This window comes from Narcine bancroftii, chromosome 5 (assembly GCF_036971445.1).
Source record: "Narcine bancroftii isolate sNarBan1 chromosome 5, sNarBan1.hap1, whole genome shotgun sequence".
Taxonomy (NCBI): Eukaryota; Metazoa; Chordata; class Chondrichthyes; order Torpediniformes; family Narcinidae; genus Narcine; species Narcine bancroftii.
Genome location: NC_091473.1, coordinates 255097012 through 255114463, shown reverse-complemented (window position 1 = coordinate 255114463; position 17452 = coordinate 255097012).

Genomic DNA, 17452 nt, shown 5'->3' with positions numbered 1-17452 from the left:
AAATGTCCAGGTCCCCCTCAGCCTTCTAAGCCAAGGAATAAAGACCACACTTTTATTTTAAGGGAAGCTGTGAATTAACAATGACTAAAGGTGAGATCAATTTTACATTAGGGACTGGAAGATGTGAGGTAATGCACAGAGGAAAATGTCCACTCATGCTGAGCTGGTGATTCCATGTTTATTTTTGTCTTTATGTGATCTGTCTGGAGTTCGGGTGAGGAGGACGAGGAATTCTCATGGTAACGTGCTTAAATGTGACAATGACTGGGCAGCAGAAGTGGTTACCAATGTTTGGAACCTCTGGAACTGCCAGAGGGGTCGGGTCAGGGCCCACTGATGCAGTTAGATCAGTCATCCAGAGAACTGTGCCTAAATCCTACATACCACCCCCCCCCCCCCCACACACACACACACACACTCAGAAACACACACACAGACACAGAGACACATTCAGAAACACACACATGTAGAGACACATAGAAACTCACATACACAGATACACCCACACTGTGTCTCTACCTCTGCCCATTCCCATCCACCTGCCTGTTCATTCACATTGCTCATTTTCCCCCCTTCATTCCTTCCTCTCTTACCCTCTCACCACTGATCGAACTCTTCTCTGATTTGGATCTTCCCTTTCTTTCCCCCTCCGTATATTTTCTCCATTGACTTTCTTCCTAATCATTTACTTCCTCGTCTCCACCTCTGCAACCATGTCCTCCCCACAAAACAAAAACACTGCAGCTGCTGCAGTTCCAAAACGGGAGGGGAGATCGCCATTGCCAGAAACACCCAGCAGGTCAAGCAGCAGGTATGGAGAGCGAATGAGGTAAAGTCTCAGGCCAGAGACCCTTTTGATGAAGTCTATTGATGTGAAACTTACCAATTGTTTTCCATCTTCTTGATGTTGGGACTTCTTGTCCCCGACTGCGGCAAGTTAAAAAAAAATTGCCATCTTAACTTGAACCTTTCTGATTTCAAGATGCTCCAAGGTATGTTGCAGGAAATAAAACTTGCTTACTTCTGAAATTCTCGCAAAGAAAGAGAAGAACAAATTTTGAACAGCAATAATTTTGGGGGTGTTGACTGTGACTGGACCACTGACAAAACAGTCGTAGAAAATAATCAGTAGAGAAAATATTCTTTGCAAGTCATCATTTATTTCAGGATGAGTGTGTTACAATCAATTTCTAATTTAGGGAGATGGGAGCCCAGGAACACGTCAATAGCTTTATAAATTAGGTGTTTTTTTTAAAATAGGCAAACTGAAATAAATAAAATATTTTATACTTAAAAAATTAAGCAGGTAAAGTCCGATTTATCCAGTGGGAAGATCGCCCCATGGGGGTGTTGACTGTGGCTGAACCATTGACAGACATGGGGAGATCACCCCATGCAGGTGTTGACTATGTCTGGACCACTGACAGACGTGGGGAGATCGCCCCATGGGGGTGTTGACTGTGACTGGACCATTGACAGACGTGGGAAGATCGCCCCATGGGGGTGTTGACTGTGAATGGACCATTGACAGACGTGGGAAGATCGACCCATGGGGGTGTTGACTGTGACTGGACCATTGACAGACGTGGGAAGATCGCCCCATGGGAGTGTTGACTATGACTGGACCATTGACAGTCATGGGGAGATCGCCCACTATTACGATCTGCGGCCTCGCTGTCTCCATTTGAGCAACATTTCAAGGGGTTGAGATTGGGGGGAACTGGCTGATGGCACTTCTTTAGCTGACATCCTGTGCTCCATGTGAACATCCAAAGATGGACCAAGTCAATGTCTTGGTGCTTCCTGTCCATGAGATGCCCGGGACCTGAAGGCTCATGCTGATGAATGGTCAGGGCATGTTGTAGCTTTACCTAAAGCCATCACACCTTTTGATGTGTCAATGCCTTGTAGCCCACCCAGAGTTCTCCTGCCCAACATGTAGCCCAACCAGAGGTCTGGGAGCACAAATCAGTCGTAGAAAATAATCTGTAAACTTTCATCATTCTGATCTCTGTTGGTGCTGGGTCAGTGACATTCCTGACTAACAATGTTGTAATTAGTAAATAATTTCTAACAAAACAATCAGTTTAGAATCACTTACTCTTCTTTCTGTCAGTCTGATAGATGTGGTTTGTTATCTTTCCAGTATCAAAGGTAAGGCAATGACTTCTGAGGAAATCTAAATTGAGAAAAAAGAACTCAAGCTATATTAAAGCCCAAGAATGCACAAAACACAGTCACAGAACGAGAAAAACCACAGCACTGCGGTATTGAGGTGGAGGCAAATCCTGAACACAATGTCTTTCCAGTATCTCCACACACCCACACTAACACACACACTAACACACACACTCACACACATGCACACACACACACTCACATACACACACACACACACACACACACACACACACACTCTCACACACACATACACACTCGCACACACCCCCACACTCACACATACTCACACACATATACACACACCCACAATCACACACACACACTCGCACACACATGTACACACATGCACCCACACACACACACACACACATACACACACACACCCACTCACACAGGCTATGGGCATCTTGTAGTCGGGGGGCCCCCACGGGCTGCTGGAGACAGGCCTGTGGGAACCAGGTATCAGGGCATGGATTCGAGAGGGCGCTGTGAGCAAGAAGGGCATCTGAAGGGCCTCCGGAGCTGAAGGCTTCCTGATCATGTTGGACGTTCGGATCTGGAGCTCAGGCTGCTGATGGGTCGAGCAGGAGCCTGTGGTTCAGTGAAGATGGTGAAGTTTGAGCACGTCTGTGACCCTTTCACTGCTGATCACTCCCCATGACAGCTTGGAATAGAACGTCTGCTTTGGGATTCCAAAGTTTCTCTAAAGATCAGTCAGTGTAGTATTGTAAGTTAAGGTGTACGTACCCATCCCACAATCTCACACAAAGAATGGCCAACAAACGTGCTAATGTTAAGCAAAGAATTACTGGAGAAACTTAACAGGTCCATTAGCATCCACAGGTAGAAATGGTCAGTCAGCGTTTCAGATTGGAACCTTTTAGCAAGACTAAGATAGAATAAGTGAAATGACATGTGTAAAGGGGGAAAGTTTTACACTTTAAATTAAAATTTTTTTAATGTAGACGTACAGAATGGTAACAGACCATTTCAGCCCATGAGTCCCTGCCACTCAATTACACCCAATTAACCATTTTGAAGGGTGGGAGGAAACTGAAGACCCTGGGGAAAACCCACACAGACACAGGAGAACGTAAAACTCCTTACAGGCAACGCGGGATTTGAACCCTGATTCTGATCACTGGCGCTTTAACTGGCGCACTAACCGCTACGCTAACCATGTCGCCCTGATCGGGACCAGGGTTTGAAAGATATTGTTTAATTTAACGTAATGTCTGCTATTGTAGTTTTTTTTAGCCAAATACCTGTCAGTTGCAGCAAGTTGAAATTCCGGTGAATTGTACAAGGTGTATGACAATAATTTTTCTCTTGAGTTTTCAAAGGTGTGAGGAGATTCTTGTAAGATCAACAGGGCAGTTGCTGGAGGATGTACCCCTGCCTTTGGATTTGAGAACTGTCAGTCATGGTCTCAGGATAAGGGTCAGACTATTTAAAAGTGAATTGAGGCAAAAATATCTTCAACCAGGCAGTAATGAACCTTTAGAAACATCCATTCTGGAGCACGGTGGAACCTAACCCAGACTTCATTCAAAACAGAGACCATGATGTTGCTAGATAATGAGAGCAGTCAGAGGACATGATTGAATTGAATGGTTTACTGTCACAGAGACAAATATATAATAAAAGCTTTGTTTTGCATGCTATCCAGGCAGGTCAGCTCAACAGAAAGTGGTGCAATAATAACAAACAAGAAATGTAGGGAGTGGTGTTACAATAAATCAAAGAGTTCAGGGAAACAGTTAAACAACATATTTTACCAATGAGAGGACCATTCAAGAATCTGATAACAGCAGAAAAAAAATGGTCTTTAGATCTGGAGGTTGGTGCTTTCAAATGTGTATATTCTGCCCAATGGGAGGGTGATTTATTTTTATTTATTTACAGCACGGATGAAATTGATTCTGGCCGATTAAAATCATTTACACCCAAATGAACTTTGAGCCCTGAATAATTATGGAGAATGGGAAGAAAGCAGAGAAGCAGGAAAAAACCCACACAGACTTGGGAAGAACGTACACACTCCTTACAGGCAGCTCCAGGTTTGAACCCTGTTCTCCAAAACTGTAAGAGTGTCACACTAACCACTTAGGCCAGACGAGCAGCCAAGTGGAGTGTAAACGGTCTGGAGTAGAACATTAGCAGCTCTCCCATGTCGGTGGCAAGTGTGAGCTGAGTCTGTGGAGGGGAGGGGATGGGTGTTGTTGGAATCTAGGGGTTAAAACAGTATGAAATAAATGATTAATCAATAAGTTTATTTGGACTGCATGAGTCAGGAAAAGAGGAATGTGGCTAAGTGGCTGTCACAGCATGGAGCAAAGTTGGCTGAACAAAATTGGCTGCTCCCAAGATACAGGGAGAGGATATGCATAAAACGATTTAGGAGGAATGCTCAACTGAAGGAGGTGGGAAGTAGCACAGGAGACACAGGCCAGATCAGAACAAAGAATGGCCCGCAAGAATCAAAGGGAATGGGAAACCAGTCTAGGAGGAAGATTAAGGCACGAGGAGGTGTTAAAGAGAACAGCAGAAATTGGCCAGACAGGGACCAAATGGTGATTAGAAATATCTGGGGATGAATTAATTTCAGATCTAAACAACAGGATAGTCTGGCCTGGAGGATTAACATGGGAAGGCTACACCCCAGAAATCTGCAAAACAGGAGATGACTTGTGATAACCCTTATGCAAAAAGATCTAGCAGGGAAAACAACTTTTGTTCTGTGTGATAAGATTGACCTATATAAACTGTGCCAACTGGACAATAGGGGTCAGTCTCGGGGAGTAGCTCACTGGCAGGTGACCTATGAACTAACAGACTGACCCAGAGCTCTGTTAAGTTTTATTCTTGTGCTGTGCTGTGCTGTGTGGTGTAATAAACTGACTGTTGAACCGAATACCTTCTCCTATCACTTCATTCAACGAACGCGCTGGACTCAGCTCACACATAGACTAAATTAAGAGTAAATAAATTAAAGCCAGAGTCCAACAGTGTGTGATGGCCTGAGCTGGGTTCACAACTCTGTAGTTACTCATGGACTTGAGTGGAGCCGTTCCTGTACATGACATGAAGATAAAGATCGGCCATGGTGCTGGAGAGGCCCCGGGGTCTTGAGTTCTCATGTTCTTAGACCAGGGTTGGGGTAGGATTGGCTACATCTTGTTCCTTTTTAGCTAGTAAGGGAATTAAGGGATCTGGGGAAAAGGCAGGTAGGTGGAGATGAGCCATCATCAGATCAGTCATGATCTCACTGAACGGCGGAGCAGGCTCGACGGGCCGAATGGCCAACTCCTGCTCCTGTTCCTGATGTTCTTATGTTCTTTGTTAGTATTATTTCACCAGCCCAAAAGCTCAGTCATTTTTTTGGGCTAACGTTGATAACATCTTAAATGATTGTTCAGTGAGAATCACCTTTTTGCATCTTTCTCTGGTTATGAAACTGACAATAAACTGCAACGCTCCTGCCTTTTGAAATGTCCTGCTTGACAAAAATGTATCGTCCAGGAGCAAAAGGTGACATTAAAGCTGTACATCAGCACATCAATGAGCAAATGGTGTGTTCGTTCACGAATCGACCCACCTCTCACTTGTTCAGTTACTGAACCAGCTTACAGAAAGATCCTTGAGTCAACCTTCAGTAAACTGGGCCACCAGATGGATTGACAGCAGACTCTTGTCAAATTCATTTGTCAGGGTGTGATAAGCAATGAGGATTTTGTATGAACTTGGTTAAGTGTGAAAAGACTGTGAAATTCTCAGACCAAAATTGGAAATGAACTTCCAGAATGCGATGTCTTCACTAAGGCTGCAACTCCCGCACATGTAGGTGTGTCCAAGTGAGAACATGTGGACAGTGCTGTGAATTGGGCTCTCACACCTACTTGAACAGATTAAAGATTACTGAGGAGAAAAGGATTCAGAAGTTAACACTTCAAGCAATTTATTTGCATTTATTTTTTTCTCAACAAGGGACCATAAGACATAGGAGAAGAAATAGGCTATTCAGCCCATCGAGTCTGCCCCACCCTTCAATCATGAGCTGATCCATTTCCCCACTCAGCCCCACTGCCCGGCCTTCTCCCTTTTAACCATCGATGCCCTGGCTAATCATGAACCCTTCATCTTTGTCTTGATAGGGCAGCACGGTTAGTGTAGTGGTTGTGCAATGCTAATACAGCACCAGCAACTGTAATGATATGATCATGTTTGCATGGCCACTAGTAAGGCCTTGATTATGGTTACAGTTTGATTAGACATGGCTGCCAGCAGGGGGCTGACACACAGTAATGGAGCCTCATGGTGCTGTTTACAACAACTTCAAAGTAAAGAACCTTTTTCTTCATCCATGTGTTGGCGAAGAACTCACACATACGAATACAAGATGAAACATGGTGTCAGAAGTGGGATAAAGGAAATTATAAGGAAATACTTTAAAAGGTAAAATCTAAAGTCAGCAACTGATCAGTGAAGAGAAGATAACAAAGTGAAAAACGGAAGGACTACACCCACCAGCAAAACTGGTCTATTACTCCCTGTATCAGGTGTGTAGACTGAACACCACCATTGCAGATGCTGTAATAAGAGGTGTGAAAGCCATATTCTCCAGACATGGCATGGCATGCAAGGTCATAAGGGACCCCAGTTTTGCAATTTAAAGTTCTGACAATTTGCCAAAGAGTGGGACTTTTACACACGACATCAAGTCCTCATTTTCCACAGTCCAATGGTCCAGTGGAAAAATTGGTAGAGTCAGTGAAAGGACTCATGTACAAGGCAAAAGACAATGGAACAGACTTCTACCAGAGCATGCTAGTATTCTGCACCATATCGCTCGAGCGTGGTATGTAACCAGCACAACTCCTTATGGGATCAAATCTACCCATTCAGGAGAACTTCCTAAAAACAAAAGAGGGGGAGAAAGTGAGAAAGTTCAAAGAACAACAGAAAGAGAAGCAAAAGTATTACTTTGACAAAGGAACAAAAAAACTCCAGGAACCCTGGTGACCAAGTAAAGCTAAAAGGCAAAACAAACTTATGGACTCAGAAGGGAACTGTCCTTAGTGAAGTCCAACCAAGATCATACACCATTCAGACAGATTAAGGAGCTGTTCTGCAAAGAAATTGTTGAGATCTTCAAATGGGACCAGCCACTGTAGATAGAAAGACAGATAATGTTGAACAACCTGAATGCACATCGTCTGAGGCAACAACTCAGATTCAAGGACAATCAATCAGGAGATTGTCAAGACATGTGAATCTTCCTAAGAGACTCATTAAGCAAATTTAAAGACTCCTGTTATAGAATGAAGTAGTGTTGTCTTGTTTGCTCTTCAAGTGCATGTAAATGTAAACACACAAAACAAGTTTTAAAAATGTTAACAATGTTGATAATAATGAAAATGTAAGTTCCTGATGTTAAAGTTAAAATTGCAGAGTTGTACAAAGAAAACATGTTAGTTAAAAGTTTGCTACTTTTGTTTTAAGAAAGGGAGATGTAATAATAGTGATTATGTTTGCATGGCCACTAGTAAGGCCTTGATTATAGTTCCTGTTTGATTAGACTTGGCAGCCAGCAGGGGCTGACACAGGAGGCTGCAGTATGTTAGATCTGTAATGGAAGCTTGCAGCCTCATGGCATGCCTCATGGTGCTGTTTACAACAACTTTAAAGTAAATAACCTTTTTCTTCATCCATGTGTTATCTAAGAACTCACACATACCAATACAAAATGAAACAGCAACCAGAGTTCGAGTCCCACACTGTAAGGAGTTTGTACGTTCTCCTCGTGTCTGCATGGATTTCCTCTGGGTGCTCTGGTTTTCTCCCACCGTTCAAAAACTTACTGGGGGTTGTTAGTAAATTGGGTGTAATTGGGCAGCACGGTCTCATGGGCCGAAAGGGCCTGTTACCGTGCTGTATGTCTAAATTTTTAAAAATTAAATACACCCAATAACCTGACTTCTACAATTGCCTGTAGCAACAAATTCCTCAGAATTACTACCCTCTAGCTGAAGAAATTCCTCTACATCTCTGTACTAAGAGGATGCCCTTCAATCCTTCTAGTCCTCTTGATTCTCCCTCCATGGGGAACGACCTTTCTATATCTACTGTCTACACTTTTTAACATTTGAAACAACTACATGGGAACCGCTTTAAGTATTTGAACCAATAATTAGCACAAAGGAAAAGGTTTCCCAAAGTGGATCTGCAGTTTCATGAGGGGGGATCCTGAGAGACTGGTTTGGGCCTTGTCATGAGTCACCGATTCATAGTTTTACAGCACAGATACAGGACCTTTGGGCCAACTTGTCCATGCTGACCAAGTTGTCCACCTAAGATAGTCAGAGTTCAGTGACTGTGTCTCCATATTGCATTGTGGCCAGAACTCGATTTCACTGAGCTCAATGTAGGAATACATTTCAATGTCAATGGGAATTTATTGTCATTCCATCAAAACAGCGTACGGATGCAGTAAAATTCTTATTTGTTGCAGCCAAGTAAGAATTGATGAATGGCCAATTTCTGCTTCTATGTCTTATGGTCACACAGGTATGTAAAATACTCTAACTACGACAGTAAGAAGTTTAAGAATCAGAATCAGAATTTTTATTGGTATTAACATGTCAGCATTACAGGTGTAAAATTGCTATAAATTATTATTTTTTAAATAAAATAACTAATTTAGTGCAAAAGAAGAGAAAAAAGTGAGGTCACGTCTTTCATTCATTATCCATTCAGGAATCTGATGGCGGAGGGGAAGAAGCTGTCCTTGTGCCACTGGGTACTCATCTTCAGGCTCCTGGACCTCCTTCCTGATAGTACCAGAGTAGGGGGCACAGCCTGGGTGGTGGGGGTCCTTGAGGATAGAGGCTGCTTGCTTTCTCCCAAACCATCACTTGTAGATGTCCTCGATTGAGTGATGGTGGTGGCCGAGTTCACAACGCTCAGTAGCCTTTTCCAGTTTTGTGTACCTCCATACCAGGTCGTGATGCAACCAGCCAGAATACTCTCCATGAAGCACCTGTAGAAATTTGCAAGAGTCTATGGTGACCTACCAATTCTCCTCAAGCTCCTCATGAAGTCTAGCCACTGGCGAGCCTTCTTCATGATGGCATCGACATGGAGGCTCCAGGAGAGATCTTCAGCAATGAATGTGAAGTTCTTAACCCTCTCCACTGCTGACCCCTTGATGAGGAGTGATAAATGACCACAAAATGCCAAGATAGAAGAGAATAATAAATATCCAAGGATAGATACATAAATATTAACTCTGAGTGCAAGAAGAAAAGTGACATTTCAGCGATGCAGACAAATATTTTGGTGGTCCTGGGGTAGCTTATGGTTTGAGAAGAATGGGGTAGTTCAAGGGTATGATGACTGTTGAATAAAAACATTATAGTAACACGATGCAGGGGCAGAATTGAGGAGGGGAAGCAGCCTGTTCTCAGACTCAATTGGTCTTCTTGCCTAGGCTTTCCAAAGCACTTCTTCCAGCCAATGAGAGATGCCCTTACAATTCTAGAAACACAACTAACCTCTTCCTTGCAAAGTTGCAAAGTCGGCATTATGTGATCAGGTAGGATATCTGTTGATGTTGACTTCGGGATCAATTTTGAAATAATCCATCAGGGAGAACTCACCTGCTCTTCCTCAAAACATTATCTCACACAGACGTCAATGGCATTTTGGTCACACGTCACTGCCTCAGTGGATGCTGCATAGGCTGTCCTGTTTGATCCTCTGGAATGGATCTGGAATCTCAATCATTTAGAAATGGAAGCATTGCAGAGTGACAGTGGTGGCCACCAGCGATCTATGGCTGGTCCTCCTCCCAAACCACCCCAAGTCCAAAGGCAAATTGTGACAACAATGTATTAGAGGCAGAGAAAAATGGAGAAAAAAACCACAAAAATAGCATAATTTTTGACTCCCAGCAATGAACATCTCCCCAGCTGGCCAGACCTGCACAGAGCTCACAGACGTTAGTCCTCAGTCTGACAGATGATCTTTGACTCTTGCCCTGTTGGGTAGGGCTAGTGTTAGTAACTAAAAAACAGTCTCTGTGACTGGGAGATCAAAGCAATGGCATGTGATCATACTAACCAATGGATATACTATTCCCTCTGAAGAAGTTGCCAACCTGGTTAATAGATCTGCATACAATTTTATAAGATTACAAGCCCATGACTTAGGAACAGAATTAGGGCATTCAGCCCATGAAGTTTACTCTGCCATTCACATCATGACTAATGTATTTTTTCCTCTCAACCCCATTCTCCTGCCTTCTCCTCATAACCTTTGATGTCCTTACTAACTAAGAACTCAACAACCTCTGCTTTAAATCTACCCAATAACATGGCCTCCACAGATATCTCTGGCAACAAATTCCATAGGTTCACCCCGCCCCCTCCCCCCGCCGACTGAGCTACGTTCTCCTCATCTCTGTTCAGAAGAGATGTCCTTTTATTCCGAGGCTGTGCACTCTTGTCCAAGATTCTCCCACTGCTGGAAACATGTCCGTGCCCTTTCCATCCAGCCTTTTCAATGAAATTGCCCCTTGTCTTTCTAAACTCCAGTGAGTACAGGGCCCATAGCCCTCAAGTGGTCCTCATACATCGACCCTCTCATCCTGAAATTATTCTTGTGAACTTCTTCTGGACCCTCTCCAACGCCAAAGCCAATGCATCCTTCCTTAGATTATTCTGTTAATATTATTCTACAGTAACAAATAGAGTGCAACAGATTTGAGAGTCTACAGAGTATGAACATAGCGATAGCATGCCTGGAACCTCCTCACCTTTAAGGTACCTAGTCTTTAAGAGCATGTCTGATTGAGAGGAGCTCAATCAGGACACAAATTTGTCCTTAAAGCCCTGGTTACATCTCCCTTGGAGCTTTGTGGTGTGCAGCCCAAGGCTCCAGGTGGGATCTAATCAGGACTATGAGGAACAATTTGTACCTTGATTGGTGCTCCTCTCAAACAGACCCTCAACGCCCTGGTTACAACTCTCCTGGTGCCCTGAGCTTCACACCACAAGGTTCCTGTTGAGATCAAACCAAAGTGAGTGGTGAAGCCTCAGGGTCTAGTTGTGATCTAACCAGAGTCAGTTTAGAAGCTTCAGCAGAATGTCACCTGGACTCCAGAAGGGAATCTATAGATTTCCCTGGACCTTGGAAGGTTTTGGGGAGGGGTGGTCAAAGTCTACAACATATAACAAAAACAGATAAGATAGATGGAGAGAACTATTACTGCTGGTGAGGGAGGCCACAACTTCCCCTACAAGAGATATCCACAAGGCAGTGTCTGAAGAAAGCAGTCTCTATCCTCAAGGACCCCCACCATCCAGGCCATGCCCTCCTCACTCTGCAACCATCAGGAAAGTTACAGGAGCCTGAAGATGAGCCCTCAGCAACACAAGGACAGCTTCTTCCCCGCTGCCATCAGATTCCTGATTGGACTATGAATCATGGACACTACCTCATTTTCTCCTATTTTCTTGCACTATTTATTTATTTTGAAATGTAATTTACAGCAATATTTGCCCTGTGATGGTGCTGCAAAACAACGAATTTTGTGACATATTTGTGTCAATGAATTCTGATTCTGAACTAGGGCAAGTTGAGAAGCTCTTGCATTCACAGAGAGCAGAAAGATTTGGCAATGGGTAGAGACAATTTACAACCTTAAAACAAGAATGTTTTGGTACCAAAGGGGATAGGGGAAAAGTGGGAAGTTCAGGCACTTAATCTAACAGAACAGCTCTCCAGAGTGTTAAAAGGCCACAACACCAACTTACACCAGAGTGGACTTTCTCCCTATTCCCCATCTTAGTCCTGTCTCCTTGCTTGATTATCACAAGCTCTCAGCTGGCTTGTGTGTTTCCTTCAAAGAAGTGTAGGTTCCCACTGTGTGTTCTTTGTTCCATTTCCAATGCTACATCAGTCACGGGCCTGCATTCTCCACACGCTGCTAGCTTTGTTGTGTATTTCCAGAAATTGGTCTTTAGATTCTCGACTAATGTAACATTTCACTAACTACCCCTAAACAGCTTGGAATGTCATTCCACTGACATCAAGACATAACCAAAGAGACAGGTCAATTGCACCAAATACTGAACTTTAAAGGAAACTAGTTCTATTTGGCATCAAGTGACTACAACATATGCAATGGACCAATATTTCTTTTGATCTTTCATTTCATCTAAATATATCTCACATTTGAAGTAACACCCATTCTTCACATCCAGTAAGTAATTGGCAGTTCCGGCGCAAGTATTTCCAGTAAATGCAAACAGCATTAAGAATAATGATTTCTCAAGGGTTTATCAAGGCACACTCTACTCAAGCTGATTACTTGTGAAATCGAAACTGCTGGCCAAAACTGCCATTTACTACAAAATACACAGAATTTCAGTCAGATTTTGGCATTTATCACGTTTTATTTCAACAGAAATTGAATTGGATTGAATTGAATTGTTCAATGTCATGTGAACTGAGACATATTGAGAAGATTGTCCAGCATGCTATGCAGACAAGTCCATTGCTGTATGATACAGCAGGTAATGCAAGGATTATAAACATAATGTTCCAATAAGACAAAGTGCAGGGTATAGTTTCACATATATGCAAAATATTAAGTACAGAGTTAAACAGCACAAGGCATTTTCTGAGACCAAAGAGAGATTCATTCAGAAGTCTGGCAACAGCTGGAAAGAAACTGGCCTTGAACCTGGAGGTTTGTGTTTTCAAGCTGGTTTATCTTCTGGCTGAAGAGAGAAGGGACTAGAGAGTGTGGGGTGCAAAGTGCCTATTAATATGTTGGCTGCTTTCCACAGGAGGTGTGGACGGACCCGATAGAGAGGAGAGGAGGGCAGGTTGGCTTGTGTGATGGTCTGATCTGCACTTATAACCCTCTGCAGTCTCCTGTGGTTTTAGGCAGAGCAGCGGTGGATGCATCTCTAAAAATTTGTGAGAATCTATGAAGCCAGATCTTCTCAGGCTTCTGAGGAGGTAGAGTTGCTGGTGAACCTTCTTGGCCGTGGGGCAGAAGTGGTTGATTCAGGACAGGCTATCGGTGATATTTGCTCCTGAATACAAATCATTCCAGCATCTCTACTTCAACACCATTAACACAGCTGAGGCTTGTGCCACTCCTACTGACATTGAGAGAAAGGTTGTGGTCCTGACACTGTGCCACCAGAATCCCTATCCCCTTCCTGTACTCTGTCTGTCATTAAAAATGTAATGCAGGAGAAATCAGCTGGTCAAACAATGTCCTTTATGTAGCAAAGATAAAGATGTATGAGCAACATTTCGGGATTAAGCCCTTCATCAAGGAATGAACAAAATACAGTCAGACGCCCGAAAGATTGGTTATGTATCTTTATCTTTTAGCTCGCATCTTGATGAAGGGGCTGAAGCCCAAAACGTCGGTTCTGTATCTTTATCTTTGCTCTATAAAGGACACTGTCTGACCTGCTGAGTTTCTCCAGCATCGTGTTTTTACTTCAGTCACGGTGTCTGCAGACGTTTGTGTTTTACTCCATCCTGTTATTGTTTGCGATCTAGCTACAATGGCCAACTTATGGACGAACCTTGAGCTGCATTTGGCCATACAGAGAGTGTGCAGAGAGTGGCTGAGGACGCAGCCTTACAGGGCATCGGCGTTGAGGGTTTCTGCGATTGACCCTAGTCCTCACCAATTGTAGTTCACAGGTCAGGAAGTTGACGTTCAACCCTATCAGAGAAGTTCATGAAATCATGAGTGGTGGACAGTCCAAATCTTTCTTCCCAGGATAAAAATGCCAGACACTGGAGGATATGCATTCATGGTGAGGGGACGTCAGGGATAAGGTTTTTACAGAGCGGTGGGTGGCTGGAAGGCCTTGCCGGGGTGGCGATGGAGGCTGGAACAATAGGGGCATTTAAAAAGCTCATAGACACATGGATGCAAGAAAAATAGCTGGTTGTGGGCAGCGATGGAGGGAAGGTTTAGATTGGCGGGGAGTAGGTTTCAGACCATAATCGGTAAAGATGAGATCGCATTTCTCCAGGACCACAGAGCATATTTACATAAATATGTTACAATAGGTTAAATACATAAAATATTAAATATGAAGGCATATACTGTAGGAGTCCACGGTACCAAGGTACTCTATGGCAGCAAATTCCAGAGGTTAACATCCTGGTTTAACGAAGAATTTAGCCCAGAACATTGATGGTCTTTTACAGATGCTGTGTAACTTGCCGAGTTTCTCCAGCAGATTGTGTCTTGCATTTGACTTCAGCAGCTGTAGACTTTCCAGTTTAACTCCATTGTGGGCCGGGGGCCTGAGCATTGCTGTGCTGATCTATTTAATTAAATTTAGACACATAGCACAGTAACAGGCCCTTCAGCCCATGAACCCGTTCAGCCCAAATACTCCAATTAACCTACAAGCCCCCGCATGTTTTGAAGGGTGGGGGGAAACCAGAGCCTCCAGGGGAAAACCCACACAGACATGGGGCATGTGGTGATATGCATATGTTTTTCTGTGCTGTCCTGTGTATAAGTGGCTGGCCCGTTCACTGACGACTCGACCCCATGTAACCCCTCCCGCTGTGACCTGGCCATAAAGGTCAACCTCCCTGCCCCCTTCCATTCATTTGGGCACATGGAGTTGGGCCAGCTGAAATCATTAATACACATATCGTTCCTCACTCAGCCTTTGGAGTTATTGATAGTGTGGATCAATTTAATACACATTAATTTTCCACATGGGATGGACAAGCTGCTGAGACCCGATCGCCTCAAAATTGATCCACAGACACCTCGAGCTGCCGAACGCTATGAACAGTGGATCCCTGCTTCACGAACTTCCTTGAAGTCGCAGCAGGCCTGGTAGACTCTGACAAGAAGAAACTCAAGGTCCTGCAAGCTTGAGTGGGCCACTGAGGGTACCTGAAGATTGGGAACTGCATGACTTACCCAGAGGCCATGGCTGAGCTCCGCAACCTCTACCGACCCCGGGTGAACAAAATTTACTCACGGTATCGACTGGCCTCGAGGAGACAGCAACCCGGTGAATCCATGGATGAGCTCCTTTGAGCACTGTACGACCTAGGGAGAGACTGCTGGGACACTGCTTCCGCCCCTGTGCCCGTAGCCCAATGTGTGGAGGAGCTGCTGCGAGATGCTTGCGTGACTGGAGTGAGGTCTGACTACATTGGTCAGGGACTGCTCAAGGAGGACAAGATGCCCCTGAAGAGAGCCTTCCAGCTTTCCAGGACCCTTGACGGCCCAACACAAGGCCGACGAGATTGCCGGTAAGAACGGGGCCCCTGCATGCGGACCGCGGGCACCACCATGTTGGGACCCGGCGTCACAGATGGCCTCCATGAAAGTGAGCCATGACCCTATTCCTGTCGCAATCGGACACCCAAGATGCCACTACTGCAGCCAGTAGCCTGTACTGGCCAGACAAACTCAACAATCCCCCAGATGCATTATCCTGGTGGACGTGTGCCAGCCCAAATCTTGACCACCTCCAGTCCCTCCATGATGACCTCTGCCACCCCAGAGTCAAGAGGTTGTTCAAATTCATAAAAGTCTGGAACCTCCCGTACTCCATCGAGGACATCAGGTCTCTGACAAGACACTATTGAGTCTGCGCAAAATGTAAACTGTAATTCTTCAGGCCCGACAAGGTTCACCTCACCAAGGCCACGTGGTCAATATTCTGTAATAAATCTATGCACCAGTTGAAAAGCACACTGCAAATGTTACGATTATTGAAAGGTCAAACGACTCTCTTGATTCTCGGCAGTGTTTGGTCACCATTTTACCTAGTCGCAGGTTATGGGAGAGTGGGGATACTGAGGGGCAGAACCACACTGATTCATTCCTGTACAATCGATTCTTGCTGTGTGTGGCTGGTGAACAAGTTGACACCATTTTCACTCACCAGTACTGTGCCTCAAACTCATCTATTTCATTACTTACCTCAGCCACTATTTCTCAAGACTGAGTCAAATCAGCGGAGGGTCTGGGTTGTGAAAGATGAGGGTGGACTCGCTGTTAGACCAGAGCTTGTCACATCTACCCAACTCATTGCTGGAAACAGCAGCAAAATGTAGAAAAGAAAGTAACAAAGAGGTTAGGCTTGACCAGGGCAACACAACAGATGTCTGGCAGACTCCCACGCAGGGCCCTGATCTTGCAAAGCCCCATCAAAGGTAGGTGATGGGTCACATTCTCAACAACAAAGGAGTTTACGGTTGATTTTAGGACGATAAGGCTGAGGGAACCTTTGTGACAGAGTATATAGATATGTTTTTGGGAGATAAATTGGGAAAGGTTTGTTAGAGTAGGTTATATACAAACACTTTAAAACAGATCTATTTGAAATACTGGAGCTCTGCTAATGCTAGACATATCAACCCCACAGCCTTTACAAGAGATTTGGAGAGTGCCCAAGAGACTTCACTAATGGATTGTTGTTTACAAAAAGGCAACAGATGAAAGATCTTGTAGGTTTTCAGAGAGAGGTGTGTTATTCCAGGACATCCACAACTCATTTACTTCCATCAACCACTTCAGTGTTTTGCTGACGAAACTTGCCCCTTCAGGGTTCTCAAGATTATAACCGCTTCCTTTCAGATCACCAGAGCACCTTTTTGTTTCTCTTATCCCAAGTGAAGCATTAGAGAGCCAGTCCTCTCCTCTTGCATGAACCACAAGCGCTTTGACCAGGGCGTCTTCCAAAAAGGGCTTTCCACAAGCTCGCCAGCTTGTCCTGTTCCAGTCCCAGCTCCTGTTGCTGACTGTAACACTGTAGAACTGGTCTCTCTCCCTCTCTCTGAGAAAAAGCCTGTTTTACTCTTTCTGCTTGCCAAACCTTGTGACCCTTTTAGAACAGCTCTAGACAATCTGCGGCTTTGACAAAATCTTTCATCTGTTGCATTTTTTCTAAACAATAATCCATTAGTGAAGTTTCTTGGGCAATATCCAAATCTCTTGCAAAGGCTCTGGGGCGGATATGTCTAGCATGGGGCCAGAGCTCCAGTATTTCAAATAGATCTGATTTAAAGTGTTTGTGTGTGACCTACTCTAACAAACTTTTCCCCAATTTATCTCCCAAAAATATATCTATATACTCTGTCACACCTTCACCTGTCCACACTGATGAGAAGGAGGTGGAGGAGGTCAGAAACCAAGTTCTTGGAAGCCCACATTTGAGAACACCTTTTGGAATTAGAATTTATTGTCATGAAC